General features: G+C 40.0%; 1 pseudogene; it reads right to left on the reverse strand.

The window, feature by feature from the left end:
* Window positions 1–4,358: 4,358 nt before the first annotated feature.
* On the reverse strand, window positions 4,359–5,987 carry LOC148527195 (uncharacterized; annotated as a pseudogene).
* Window positions 5,988–12,624: the final 6,637 nt, after the last annotated feature.

A 12,624-nucleotide genomic window follows, 5' to 3' on the forward strand; every position in this document is an offset into this window, starting at 1 on the left:
ACTGGGTATGAGTCTCTTGGCCATATGGAGCAAGGCTGCTGCAGAATAAGGGGCAAATAAAGTAATGCTGATTCAGAAGGAGCATGGGTGTAAACTTCCCTAGGCAATAGCCAGTCACTGATATAGCTAAAAAAATAGCCTTAGAGAACATATTAATGTTAGGTAAACCTAGTCCACCCTTTCTTTTCCCTGGGCAACTGCAATTTGGAGGGAGCTAGTCTTGGACACTTACCCTTCCATAAAAATTCCGCCAAAACTTTGGTGCAAAATTTTATATGTAAGAGTGAGAGGGAAATGGGAAAGTTTGGGGAAAACCACACTTTTAATTAGAGCTATGTGGCCTAGCAGGGACAAAGGTAAAAGCTTCCAGGCCTCCAGCAATTTAGTCATTTGAGTTAATACCGGGGTGAAATTCAGGTTATAAAGGGAGGACAACACTAAGGGAATGGTTATACCAAGACATTTAAAACTAGAAGTGGTAATATGAAAATGAACGTAAGCTGGGTTTTTCAGATCCTCATTAGTGATACAACCCAAAACTAGCAATTCAGACTTATGCAAGTTAATCTTATAACCCGCAAAGGAACCGAAATAGGACAACAAGTTATAATGGCAGGTATAGAATTTGGGAATCAGTATGATTTATGGCCGGCGGTTCGAATCCACAGCGGAAGCCCGGCAGTGAAGATCCCGACAGGTATTGTTTCTATTTACTAACCTCCCCACCCTAACCCTCCGTTAGGGGTGCCTAACCCTTCCAAGTGCCTAACCCCCCTCTAAATGCCTAATCTTAACCCCCCCTTCCCCGCAGCCTAACCCTGACCTCAATCCCCGGAGGTGCCAAACCCTAATCTCCCCCGGGGAGGACCTAACCCCTCCTTCCCCAGCCTAACCCTAACCTCCCGGGGGAGTGCCTAACCCTAAGTCCCCCCCGGGGGCCCCTAACCTAACCCCCCTCCCCCCCAGCGGCTGTCCACGCCCGGCTTACCTTTGATCGGCAAGCCGGATGTCGGGCTTCCGGCATAGGTCTAATGACAGGTGTCGGGATTTTGACGCCTGTCATTAGACAGTTGCTGGGATTAGACAGTCAGGATGCTGACGGTCGGCATTTAGACGGTCGGCATCCCGACTGCATACTGGAATTTGTCGGGTTTGAGGCAAAGACCAACATATCGTCCGCAAAGAGCGAGAGTTTAAGCTCTGTCTGCCCAGTAAATTCAGGCAATGAACGGAGTGCTACAGCCAGGGGCTCTAGTGCCACAGCAAATAACAGAGGGGACATTGGGCATCCCTGGCGCGTACCCCGGCAAACCTGAAATGGAGAAGATAAATAACCATTGCTGGAAACCTGGGTGGATGAGGAAGTATACAACACCTGAAGGAGGGAGATAAAATCAGTGGGAAAACCAAATTTGAGCAGGGTCGTGTAGAGGTGATCCCAAGTGACCAGGTCGAAAGCCTTCTCACCATCCATAGAAATAATGACCTGTGGAGGAGGGGCAGAAGAAAAGGCTGACACCTGAATCACCGAGATCACCTTTATATTAACTGTGGAATGTCTACCCCAAATATACCCAGTTTGATCTGGACCAATAATAGAAGGTAGTATTAATTTTGATCGATCTGAAATAATCTTCATAAATAATTTCTAGTCCACATCTAAAAGTGAGGTATAGCGGTATGAGGCAGGCAATTCAGGGTCACGACCTGGTTTTGGAAGCACCTTAATCACAGCTGACTTAAAGTATTGAGGGATATTATAATCAAATAGAATAAAATTAAAAAAGACGTTAATGGGGGAGAAATATCTTTACTAAGTATTTTGAAAAACTTCCCAGAAAATCCATCTGGACTTGGAGCCTTCAAGGGTTTTAACTTCTTGATAGCAGCAGCCACCTCTTCAGGCGTTATAGGAGACAGCAGAGAAGTAGCAGCATCCGAGGATATGGAGGGCAAAGCAATATAATCCCAAAAATCTTATCTTATGTCTTGACCCTTATGTACACGACAAACAAACATCAGGAGAGCGAAGTACTGAAATAGAAGAGGGAGCCGTATGACTGCGTTATAGATTAGACAAGTTTGTAAAATTGACACTGCTTACGAAAGGTATGGCGGGAAGATAGCTGATCTAAAACACCTTCAAAATGAGCTTTGGCTTTCTGGTATTTCTCACGAGTACTAGAGGAAGGACGAGATTTAAACTTCTGAAAGGAAGACGTGAGATCTGATTGATCCTGTACATATAGCTGGGCACATTCTCTATTATGTTTGGAGACATATGCAATGATATCACCTCTTAGGACAGATTTAGCTGTCTGCCAGAACAAGGAGGGAGAGGACCCGTGTACCTCATTATTCTGGAGATACTCAGGCCATCAGGCTTCTAGCATCTTTCTAAATTTAAGATGGGAATCGCCAGGGCCTATATGAACCGCTATCAATCTTTGGAGCTAAAGAAATCCAAATTAAGGCATGATCGGATAAGCTAATGGCTTCAATGCTAGACTCCTCAATTCCAGAAAGCAACTCTTCTGACATTAAAATGTAATCGATACGTGATAAAGTAGCATGAGCTGCGGACAAGCATGTAAACTTTCTATGAGTCGGATGAATAGTTCTCCAGACATCTACCAATTGAAGTGCTGAATTCAATTGTGGGATACCAATAGGAGGTGGGCATTTAGGGCGAGTAGGGGGGGATTGTCGATCCATAAAAGCAGAAGCCAATATATTAAGTCCTCTCCCACAATCAAAGTGGAATCATTAAAGGGGCTAGGCTTGGCCAATATCAATTGAAAAAAACCTTGATCGCCTGAAATAGTGACATCAGAGATAACATATCTTCCCAAGGGGTTAACCAGAGAAGAATGTAATTGGGGTGCTAATTGTTTTCTAACCAATGCAACCAGGGCCGGTTCCAGGTGTTCCAGCACCCTGTGCGAGAAATGTTTAATCGCCCAAGGATTTGAGGATTGCTGATACATGACTCCAAGTTTAGGTAGTGTAGACATAAATTATTGATTTTGAGCTTCGAACAAATCATACACAGCAGAAACAAAATATATAATCTTTGGATTCAGAATACATTAAGCCTCCACATGGTATAAATTCACCATAGACAAGTATGAGACTATAATGAAGATTTTAAAACTGATGACCATTAAATCATTTGGGTATTGTTTAATCTGAACTTGTTGTGGACCTTGAAAAATCAATTGATCTATAATTTTACTAATAAGACTTTTAGGCCATAATAATTGGTCTGATAGATTCAGAAGAGGTTTTGCATATATATCCACATCAATATCAACCACTTCTGATCTATCAGACAGCAAATCTGGTTCGTCTTCCTCTGGAAAAATCCCCAGCATTGTTATTTGAGTCACACAATGTAGTTATTACAGAATTTGGTAGCTCTTGATTACAATTTTCATCCACAGCTATAGAATTTGTGTTATTGGTGATTAAAGACTCCATTAATCAAGAATACAAAGGTGTGAGTAGACAAATAAAATACTGTTATTGATCCATTAATCAAGAAGAATACAACAGCATTAGTAGACAAAGAAAATACTGTTATTGATCCATTAATCAAGAAAAATACAACAGCATTAGTAGACAAAGAAAATACAGGTTGAGTCTCCCATATCCGAAAATCCAAAAACCGGAATATTTCGGGGCATCTGTGACGTCACGACGTGACATGACGTCACTAGTATAATGGCCAATGAATAGCGGCGTGGGCATGGTCCACACGCCAGGCCACCCCCCACAGCACCTGCCGGACCCCCAGCGGCAGCCGCCGGACCCTTATGCGTCACCCGCCGGTCCCCTCGTGACAACCGCCGCACCCTTTCACATTACCTGCCGGACCCTTCTGCCTCACTCGCCGGAGCCCTCACAACACCTGCTTCACCATCGCCACAGCACCCGCGCGACACCTTCCGGACCCACTCGCAGCACACGCCGGGCCTCCCGTGGCACCCGCTGGGCCCCCCCCTCAGGTATTCCGAAAACCGTAATAATCCGAAATGCTCCTGGTCCCGAGCATTTTGGATATGGGAGACTCAACCTGTACTGTTATTGATCCATTAATCAAGAAGAATACAACAGCATTAGTAGACAAAGAAAATACTGTTATTGATCCATTAATCAAATAGAATACAACAGCATTAGTAGACAAAGAAAATACTGTTATTGATCCATTAATCAAGAAGAATACAACAGCATTAGTAGACAAAGAAAATACTGTTATTGGTCCATTACTCAAGAATACAAAAGTGTGAGTAGGGGAAACCTATAATTTTAACATTGGCTTTAAACAAAAAAAAATGTATTAAGATAAAACTACATTTCTAGCTTTTTTTACTAGCAACATTTTTAATTACTTCTGAGAAATCAATGTTTTGAGCTACATCATTTTCAATCGATAAGCTGGCTAATGAAATTAACATTTCTTGAGACATAGAGGATCGCAGAAACTGGTACAGTTAATAAGATTCTCAATGAAACCCATATATTTGGATATAGATATTCTAGTTTTGTGTTTTTTATAAAATTCAAAATATTAAGTGGAGTTGGCATTGCCAACATACTTATCAGTTCATCACATAGCGGACCTCCTTCGATATCCGAATCCTCACCAGTAGTCACGAGTCAGCTGGAGATTGCAGCAGTGCTTTTTAAGCTCCTCTGTCTTTGGTAGTTCAGTTAATTTGTAAAGGAAACCCCATGTTTCTGCATGCTGATTAAGTTGCTTAAATCTTTCTCGAACGGATATGAGGGCCATGTCAAGCAATGTATTAAAAAACTCAATTTCAGAGAGCTTCTTAGGTGTAGCAATAGGTTGATCATCTCTACTCATAATCGAAATGCCTTTTCGCATAACGTATTCTTTTTGTTGGTTGAAATTCAGGCTCAACTTGAGAAGGTTAGCAAGGTCTTTGGCACTTGTAATAGCCCTCTCAAAACCATATATTCTTCCAAAAAATTGATGCGACCCCTTGTTAATTCAACAGTGTGCTTACATCCATACTCTGAGTCTGCATTGATTTACTGATAACATTTTCTTGGAACAGTATATCGTACCAAATGACTAATGAAACCAGAAAATTGAAATCTTTCAGTTGATAAGATAAAGTAATTGCTTCATGTGCAGTTTCTGGATCATGTTTTTTCTCTCTCTCAGAAAGAGAAATGAGTGCACCATAAATATCAGTAATCTGATAGCGAACAGCTTTGACACTGGAGATTTTAGCCTCCCAACGTGTGTCGCTAGGTCTTTTTATAGTGAAAGAATTGACATGTTCAATCAAAATCTGCCAACGATTAACGGAGGCAGCAAAAAGAGAGTATAATCGCCCAACAATTCCAAATAAAGATCAAGATTTCACAGAAAATGTTTCTGCATCGCACAGCACAAGGTTCAAGTTATGGCATCCGCAAGGCATAAAAACTGCTAAAGGATTCTGATCCAAGATTCTCTTTTGGACCCCACTATTTTTTCCTCTCATGTTTGCTCCATTGTCATAACCTTGACCTCTACAATGTTTTAAGTTGATTTAGTTTTTTCTAACAATTTCATTGAGAACTTCTGAAAGACCTTTACCGGTGGAGTCAACTATTGGAGTAAATCCCAAGAACCGTTCACATATTTCAGCATTGTTATTTGCCAAGTCAACAAACCTTATAGTCAAAGACAATTGTTCAAAATGACTTATGCCTGGTGTACAGTCGACTATTATTGAAAAATATTTAGCATTTTGTATGGATGAGATTATTTTAGTATGAACTTCTTCAGCCATTAGTTGAATAAATTCATTTAAAATATTCTTTTCACAGTAATGAACAGTCAATTCATCTTTCAAAATATGATCAACATGTTCTTGCATAACCGGATCAAATTTTGCCAATAACTCAATTAAACCCAAGTATTTTCCATTGTTTTTTGTACACAATGTATCAGGTGAACCCCGAAATGCCATGTTATTTTCTGCAAGATACAGAATTATACTCATAAATCTATTTAGGACATTTCTCCAACGCTCAGATTATTTCTGAATTAACATTTGTTCCAGTCTATCAATTGTATTTTCTGATTTAAGTCTAGTTTCAGTTTCTATCCATGACTGATAACATACCATGTGATTTAAACAATTTTCGTGCGATTTGAGGATTGCAGAGACATGACTCCAATCATTATGCCTACACTACCTAAACTTTATTTTGAGCTTCGATCAAAACATACACAGCAGAAACAAAATATATGATCTTTGGCTTCAGAATACATTAACCATCTACGTGGTATACATTCACCATCGGCAAGTATGCGACTATAATGAATATTTGAAAAATGACGACCTTTTGCATCATGCGGGTATTGTTTAAGCTGAACTTGTTGTGGACCTTGAACAACCAATTGATCTATAATTTTACTATTAAGACTTTTAGGCCATAAAAATGGGTCTGATAGATTCAGAAGAGGTGTTGCACATCAATATCAACCACTTCCGATCTATCGACAGCATGTCTGGTTCGTCTTCCTCTAGAATATCCCCACCATTGTTATTTGAGTCACATAATGTAGTTATTACAGAAGTTGGTAGCTCTTGATTACAATTTTCATTCACAGCTATAGAATTTGTTGGTGTAAAATATTCTTGCAGGTTCATAAATTTCTTTCTACTTTCCTGAAAATCAGCTTATTTTTCTGCCCTTCTATATTCTGCACCAGATGGTTTCTTTTTACCAGTAGTTGACATTTTTCAGATTATATTTATATAAGACTTTCCACTAGTTTCCAAACATTCAAGCGTTCTCTGAAAACTCACCTCTTTAGACAAGCTTATCAGATTCCAGGACCGCCCACCTAACCTTTTATAGCTCCCTATCTAACTCTCTTCTTATAGTAAACACCTATCACATCTTCTCTTTCTTCAATTGAACATCCTCCTAACCCCAGGCCAACTTTCCAGTGTGATTGGATTATACAGCACACCAAGAATATCTGCAATTGGGCTGGACCAATTTGCAATAGCACCTCTCCTTGTGTATCAACACCTATTTCCCTATAGATTGTAAGCTTGTGAGCAGGGCCCTCTTACCCTTATGTATGTCATGTATGTATGTATGTCTTTTACAACCCAGTATAATGTTAATCTTGATTCAAATTGTAAAGCGCAACGGAATTTGCTGCGCTATATAAGAAACTGTTAATAAATAAATAATAAATAAAATATGAAAAAAAAATATATTTTTTAAGCAAACCAAAAAAAAAACCAAAAACTAATATATAGCAAAGGCCAACAATTGAAAAAATATCATAAAGCAAATAGCTGATTTTATGCACATTACACTATTACACCATGTCAAAAACCTTAAACATCTCATTAAAATTGCAGTTTATTTTCAATTACAACCAGTTTTGCCAGCCATATAATCTACTTTAACCACAATCCATACATAATTCAGCTAAATTCATATTATAGCAGTGCAGAGGGCATGACTCTGAGAGACACTAATGTAATTGCAGCTCTGATTTCCTACACAACACAGATCAAAAATATGCTAATATTTACAAAGATTACCCAAACATAAAGACGACCACTACTGCCTCCATACCTGCATGCGACATGCATACCTGCGTAAATATCTGTACCAATGACTCACATCAGCGGCCATCTTGCGGCAAGTCTGACCTGCCTGCCGCAGCCTTGCCAGCTCTCCTGACACACAAAGCTGCATTATTACTGCGTAGATCACAAGGGGTAATTAATGCACGCCCATGTAACAGCAGTCATATGGTCTCATACACCTGCATTTTTCAGACCACTCCATTATCAACTCCAGTATGTGTGGTTAAAATTACTTTATAAAAAAACTGCCTAAACATTGTCTGTCTTCTAAATAAAAATATTTCACAATAATATCACAGTATTTGTGATCTGGAAATGCTGCTGCCAAGTGTCAGTGTTATGAACACAAGAAACGCTTAAGGTGCATACACACAACGATTTTTTGAACGATTATCGTTAAACGATAATCGTTTGTAAAAATCGTTCACTTTCTGCGTCAAACGATGAACGATTTTCGTTCATGCGCGTTCACATTTGTAGTTTGTAGTTCAGTCAGACTTGTCAACTCAACGATTTTCAGTAAGGGAATATGCAAAAATCGTTCATTACATTTAAATGAACATAGTAAATGAACAACTTTAGTAAACGATTTTAGTTAATTTTTTCAAGGGAGAAAATCGTTTACTAAAATCGTTCATTAACTAAATCGTTGTGTGTGTATGCAGCTTTAAAATTAACTTAACCAAATTAATTTAACTAATCTCTGAATCAGGCCCAGATTCCACATAACTCAAGAAAATAAGGCATAATTGAGTACCACTCCTTGTCTACCAAGTAAAATAAGTACACTTTTTAAATACAATATGTAAAAAAAACCATCCTAAAATTTGCGACCATTACAAAAAATAAAACAACAACAAGATTTTACCGTATTTAGGGAAATCTGAAGATGCCATATGTTCGCAACCAATATAGATGGGCAATCTTCCTGCCTCTGCTTTGGTTCTGTAATAACCAGCAAAAGAAATCGATGGCACTGCAAAACAACAAAAAAAAAAAAGAAAACAGAAAAAGGTTAGAATTTCATACAATAATTTATGCCCACATTACAGCTTCATTCTACATGCCCTAATCCAGAAATAGGCCACCTTGTCCCTATAAAATATACAAAGTCAGATTTGGCACATACCTGGCTCACTGGGCTGTGCTGCCTGCAAAAGAATGGAATGCCGATGCAGTTTCTGCTGTGTACATCCGCTGGGCAAGCTTCCTGCCTCTGCTTTGGTTCTGTAATAGCCAGCAAAAGAAATTGATGGCACTGCAAAAAAAAAAAAAGTTAAAATTTCATACAATAATTGGTTCTGTAACAAATTAGGCACACCGAAAAGTGACAACACTGCAGTAAAATAAAAGGAAAAAAATGTATACAATTTTTAGACAAACATAGGCCCTCATTCAGAGCCGCTCGTTAACAGCAGTACGCTCGTTGCGTTCCGATGTTGTAAAAGCGTGCATGCGCCGTTGTAACACTGCGCATGTGCGTACGGCAGATTGCGAGCATTTTTTCACTCGTTCGGCAAATTGCGAACAGGAAGTGACATGTCAAATGTGATTGACAGAACAGGCCGTTTTTGGGCGTTGACGGGGGTGGAGATGGAAAAATGCAGGCGTGACGATGCGTTTTTGGGGCGTACATAAATTAGCTCATGCGAACGTCCAATGTGTTCGTACCAACTCATACGTCACTGGCTGATCCTCTTTCCGTTCAAACTGCTCGCACAGTTTAGGGTCTGGATTACTCGATCACAATGGCGATGGCCTTGTCCTTTTGCCCGGGCCTCCACGATGTTTCATCGATTTATCACGGCTTGTCAGATAAACAATCAACTTTGGATTGAAAACCAGCTTGTTTTGTTTTTTTTTACACTTTGGAATAGCACAAAACCGTATGCAGCTGAAAATCTCGGCTGCTAATTTCAGGATTACACAATCAATTAGCGTTTTTTGGTAGTAATGTATTTTACAATTTGGTTACTATTTTTGCATTTTGTAATAATATTGTATTCATCTTTGTGTGTATTGTAACCTTTTGCATTGTTTTTTTTTTTTTTTTTACATTCCAAAGTGTTTTTTAAAGTAACATTTTGATTTAACCCTTGATTTTTTGAAAGTCCCAAACTCCGATTTCGTTTTTCCCTTGTGGGCCAGAATTAACTATAAAACAATTGTCAATTAATGTCACAATGCAGTTGAGAACAATTTCTAGGTTTTATTTGCCAAACACATTTTTCAACAAATCATGTGCATTGTCATGTACATTTTTGGGGTCCTTGTTACCCACTAATATTGGAGACATATTTTTGGATTAAATTATTTTTTGCACACAAACGGAAAAAAAATTAAAAACAATTCACAAGAAAGGAGAGGGAAGTTTTGGCCAGAAAGGAATATGGGGCAAGCACAGAAGGTGTGTGGGCAAAGTAGCCAGTGCTGTCATCGTTTCTTTCCCCGTTTGGCTGGGGTAGGGTGGGCGCCAGACCGGCTCCGGGATGTCCTCTGGCTGGCCTGTCCAGAGGCAGATGTTGTGGCCTCTGGACTAGGCACAGGGCTAGGCACATTTGGAGGAATGGCTGTTGTGCCAGAGGTGGAGGATCCTGATGTTCCGGCTGGAAGGGAGGTCGGCTCCACCATGTGCTGACGAACGAGCTGCTCCAGGGCATTGGCGATTCGGATGTTGGCCCTGGTATTTTCAGCCAGGGCCTGACCAATGGTCACGTTGGCCGCCGCATTTTGCTCCAGGGCCTCAGCCACCCGTAGCAGACTGGCGTCCATCCTCTGCAGAATCTCCATATAGGAATCCGATTTAGAATTGAGTTCTGTGAGGAGTGCCACTGCCTGCCTGCGAGGGGGATTGCCCAGGACTGGCTTCTGCAGGGTCCTCAGCCGGATGTACTGGTTCCTCCCCTGCAGAGCCAGCAGAAATTCGGCGGCCAAGGCTCCCCTCTGGAGCAGACTCATCCGCCTGTGTCTCTGTGAGAAAAAAGAGGAACATTACAATCTACATATTGTCACAATAACATTTCAGAGTTGGTTACATCACAAGATTTACCTGGGACAACATGAGGAGCCGCAAAGTCTGGCATGTCCGTATCCATGTTGGACACGCCAAACACCTCCACATCCTGCACACACCCCTGTGCCAGCTCTTCCAAATCATTAAACTCCAATGACACAGGGGTGGGACCCCCACCTGTCCCCCTTGCATGCCTAGCCCTGTCCGCGATTTTTTGTTTCAGGCGATATTTGAAGTCTTGCCATCTGTGGGTGAAAAAGTAGCCATTATTCCTGTTTATTTTTATTTTTTGGTTTTAGGGTGGTCAAGTTTTTACATACCGCCGTTTGACATCCCGGGCTAGACGGACATAATCACCCACCCTATTGACAGCACTGGCTATCTCCTCCCACATTCTCCACTTCTGGCTTGCACCCATATTCCTGTCTGCCTGTGGCAGGATGTCCACACACTTCTGAACCAAAACCTCCATCTCCTTTCTTGGGAATTGTGGCTGCCTTTTCTTTTTCCCTGCTTTGCCCGGAATACTGGGCTCAGCAGCCTCTTCCATGTCATCCTCCACACCTATTTTTTAGAAAATTGAGAAATTGTAGCGTGCAAACTTTCACTATATTATGTTTCAAAATAATCCTTGTTTGGAAATGCCTAAAAAACTTAGCGGCCGCCTCTTGGCCATTGTTTGGCTGGTCTGTAGCAAAACAAGAAATACACCAGACCGTTTTTTTTGGGTCGTGACGTATTTATACATGCGTCCTTATTTTTCGGCCGCATCATTGATTGTGCGTTCCTATGATCCCTCCTTAATTTGAGCGGGAAAATAAACACTATTTATGGCTTTGGCCGTCTCGAGTCTAGGTGGCGGGTGTTGGTTGTTACGTTGGTCGGAGTGGATTGTTGGCGGGATTTGGATTTGGCGGTGTTTGGCGTTTTTTTCTGTGTTTTTTTGGAGTTTATCTTTCCGTTCGCTTTTTTTGGTGTGGTTCTTTTATTTGTCGTGTATTTTTTTTGTAAGTTTTTGGCCGTCTTCCTTTTGTTCATTTTGGCTATCCTTTTTTTTAAATTTTGTTCTCTAATTTTTTTAAAATTATCCTTTGGTAGGTTTCTTTTGGCTCTGCCCCAACGACCTTTTTCTCCGGTGACTTATATATCCTGTATTGGTAAGTTTGGATTTTCACTTGTTTATTAAATGTTCATTTAATTTTTTTCGCAACTTTGGTTCACCTTACAGTTTTTACCTTTGGTTTTGTGTTTCCTAAATGTCTGAACTAATTAGCGCATTTTTGTCTGCTTCTTTTCTGTATTGCAATTGCGAACTAATTAGCGCATTTTTGTCTGCTTCTTTTCTGTATTGTAATTGCGAACTAATTAGCGCATTTTTGTCTGCTTTTCTGTATTGTAATTGCGAACTAATTAGCGCATTTTTGTCTGCTTTTCTGTATTGTAATTGCGAACTAATTAGCGCATTTTTGTCTGCTTCTTTTCTGTATTGTAATTGCGAACTAATTAGCGCATTTTTGTCTGCTTCTTTTCTGTATTGTAATTGCGAACTAATTAGTGCATTTTTGTCTGCTTCTTTTCTGTATTGTAATTGCGAACTAATTAGCGCATTTTTGTCTGCTTCTTTTCTGTATTGTAATTGCGAACTAATTAGCGCATTTTTGTCTGCTTCTTTTCTGTAGTTAAATTGGTTGAGATTTACCGTTAGCAATCTTGTTTGTTTTTTGGGTCCCAAATTGTGGTAGTCTGCGCACTGTCGTTTTGCTCTTTGGAGAAATGTGTGTTTATCCCCTTTTATGTTTTGTATTTTACCCAATTTTGAATCCTAAATGGCCACCCAAAATTTTTCCATTGTTCGTTTTTTTTTTTTTAGGCTTGGTAAATCATGACAATACCCCGGCATGTAAGCATCATTGGATTGTATCGTAAAGATAAGTATTTTTGTTTTTTTGGGGGGGCAAACAAACCTTACATTCA

Source organism: Taudactylus pleione, unplaced genomic scaffold, assembly GCF_031769625.1.
Source record: "Taudactylus pleione unplaced genomic scaffold, aTauple2 ptg000092l, whole genome shotgun sequence".
Lineage (NCBI taxonomy): Eukaryota > Metazoa > Chordata > Amphibia > Anura > Myobatrachidae > Taudactylus > Taudactylus pleione.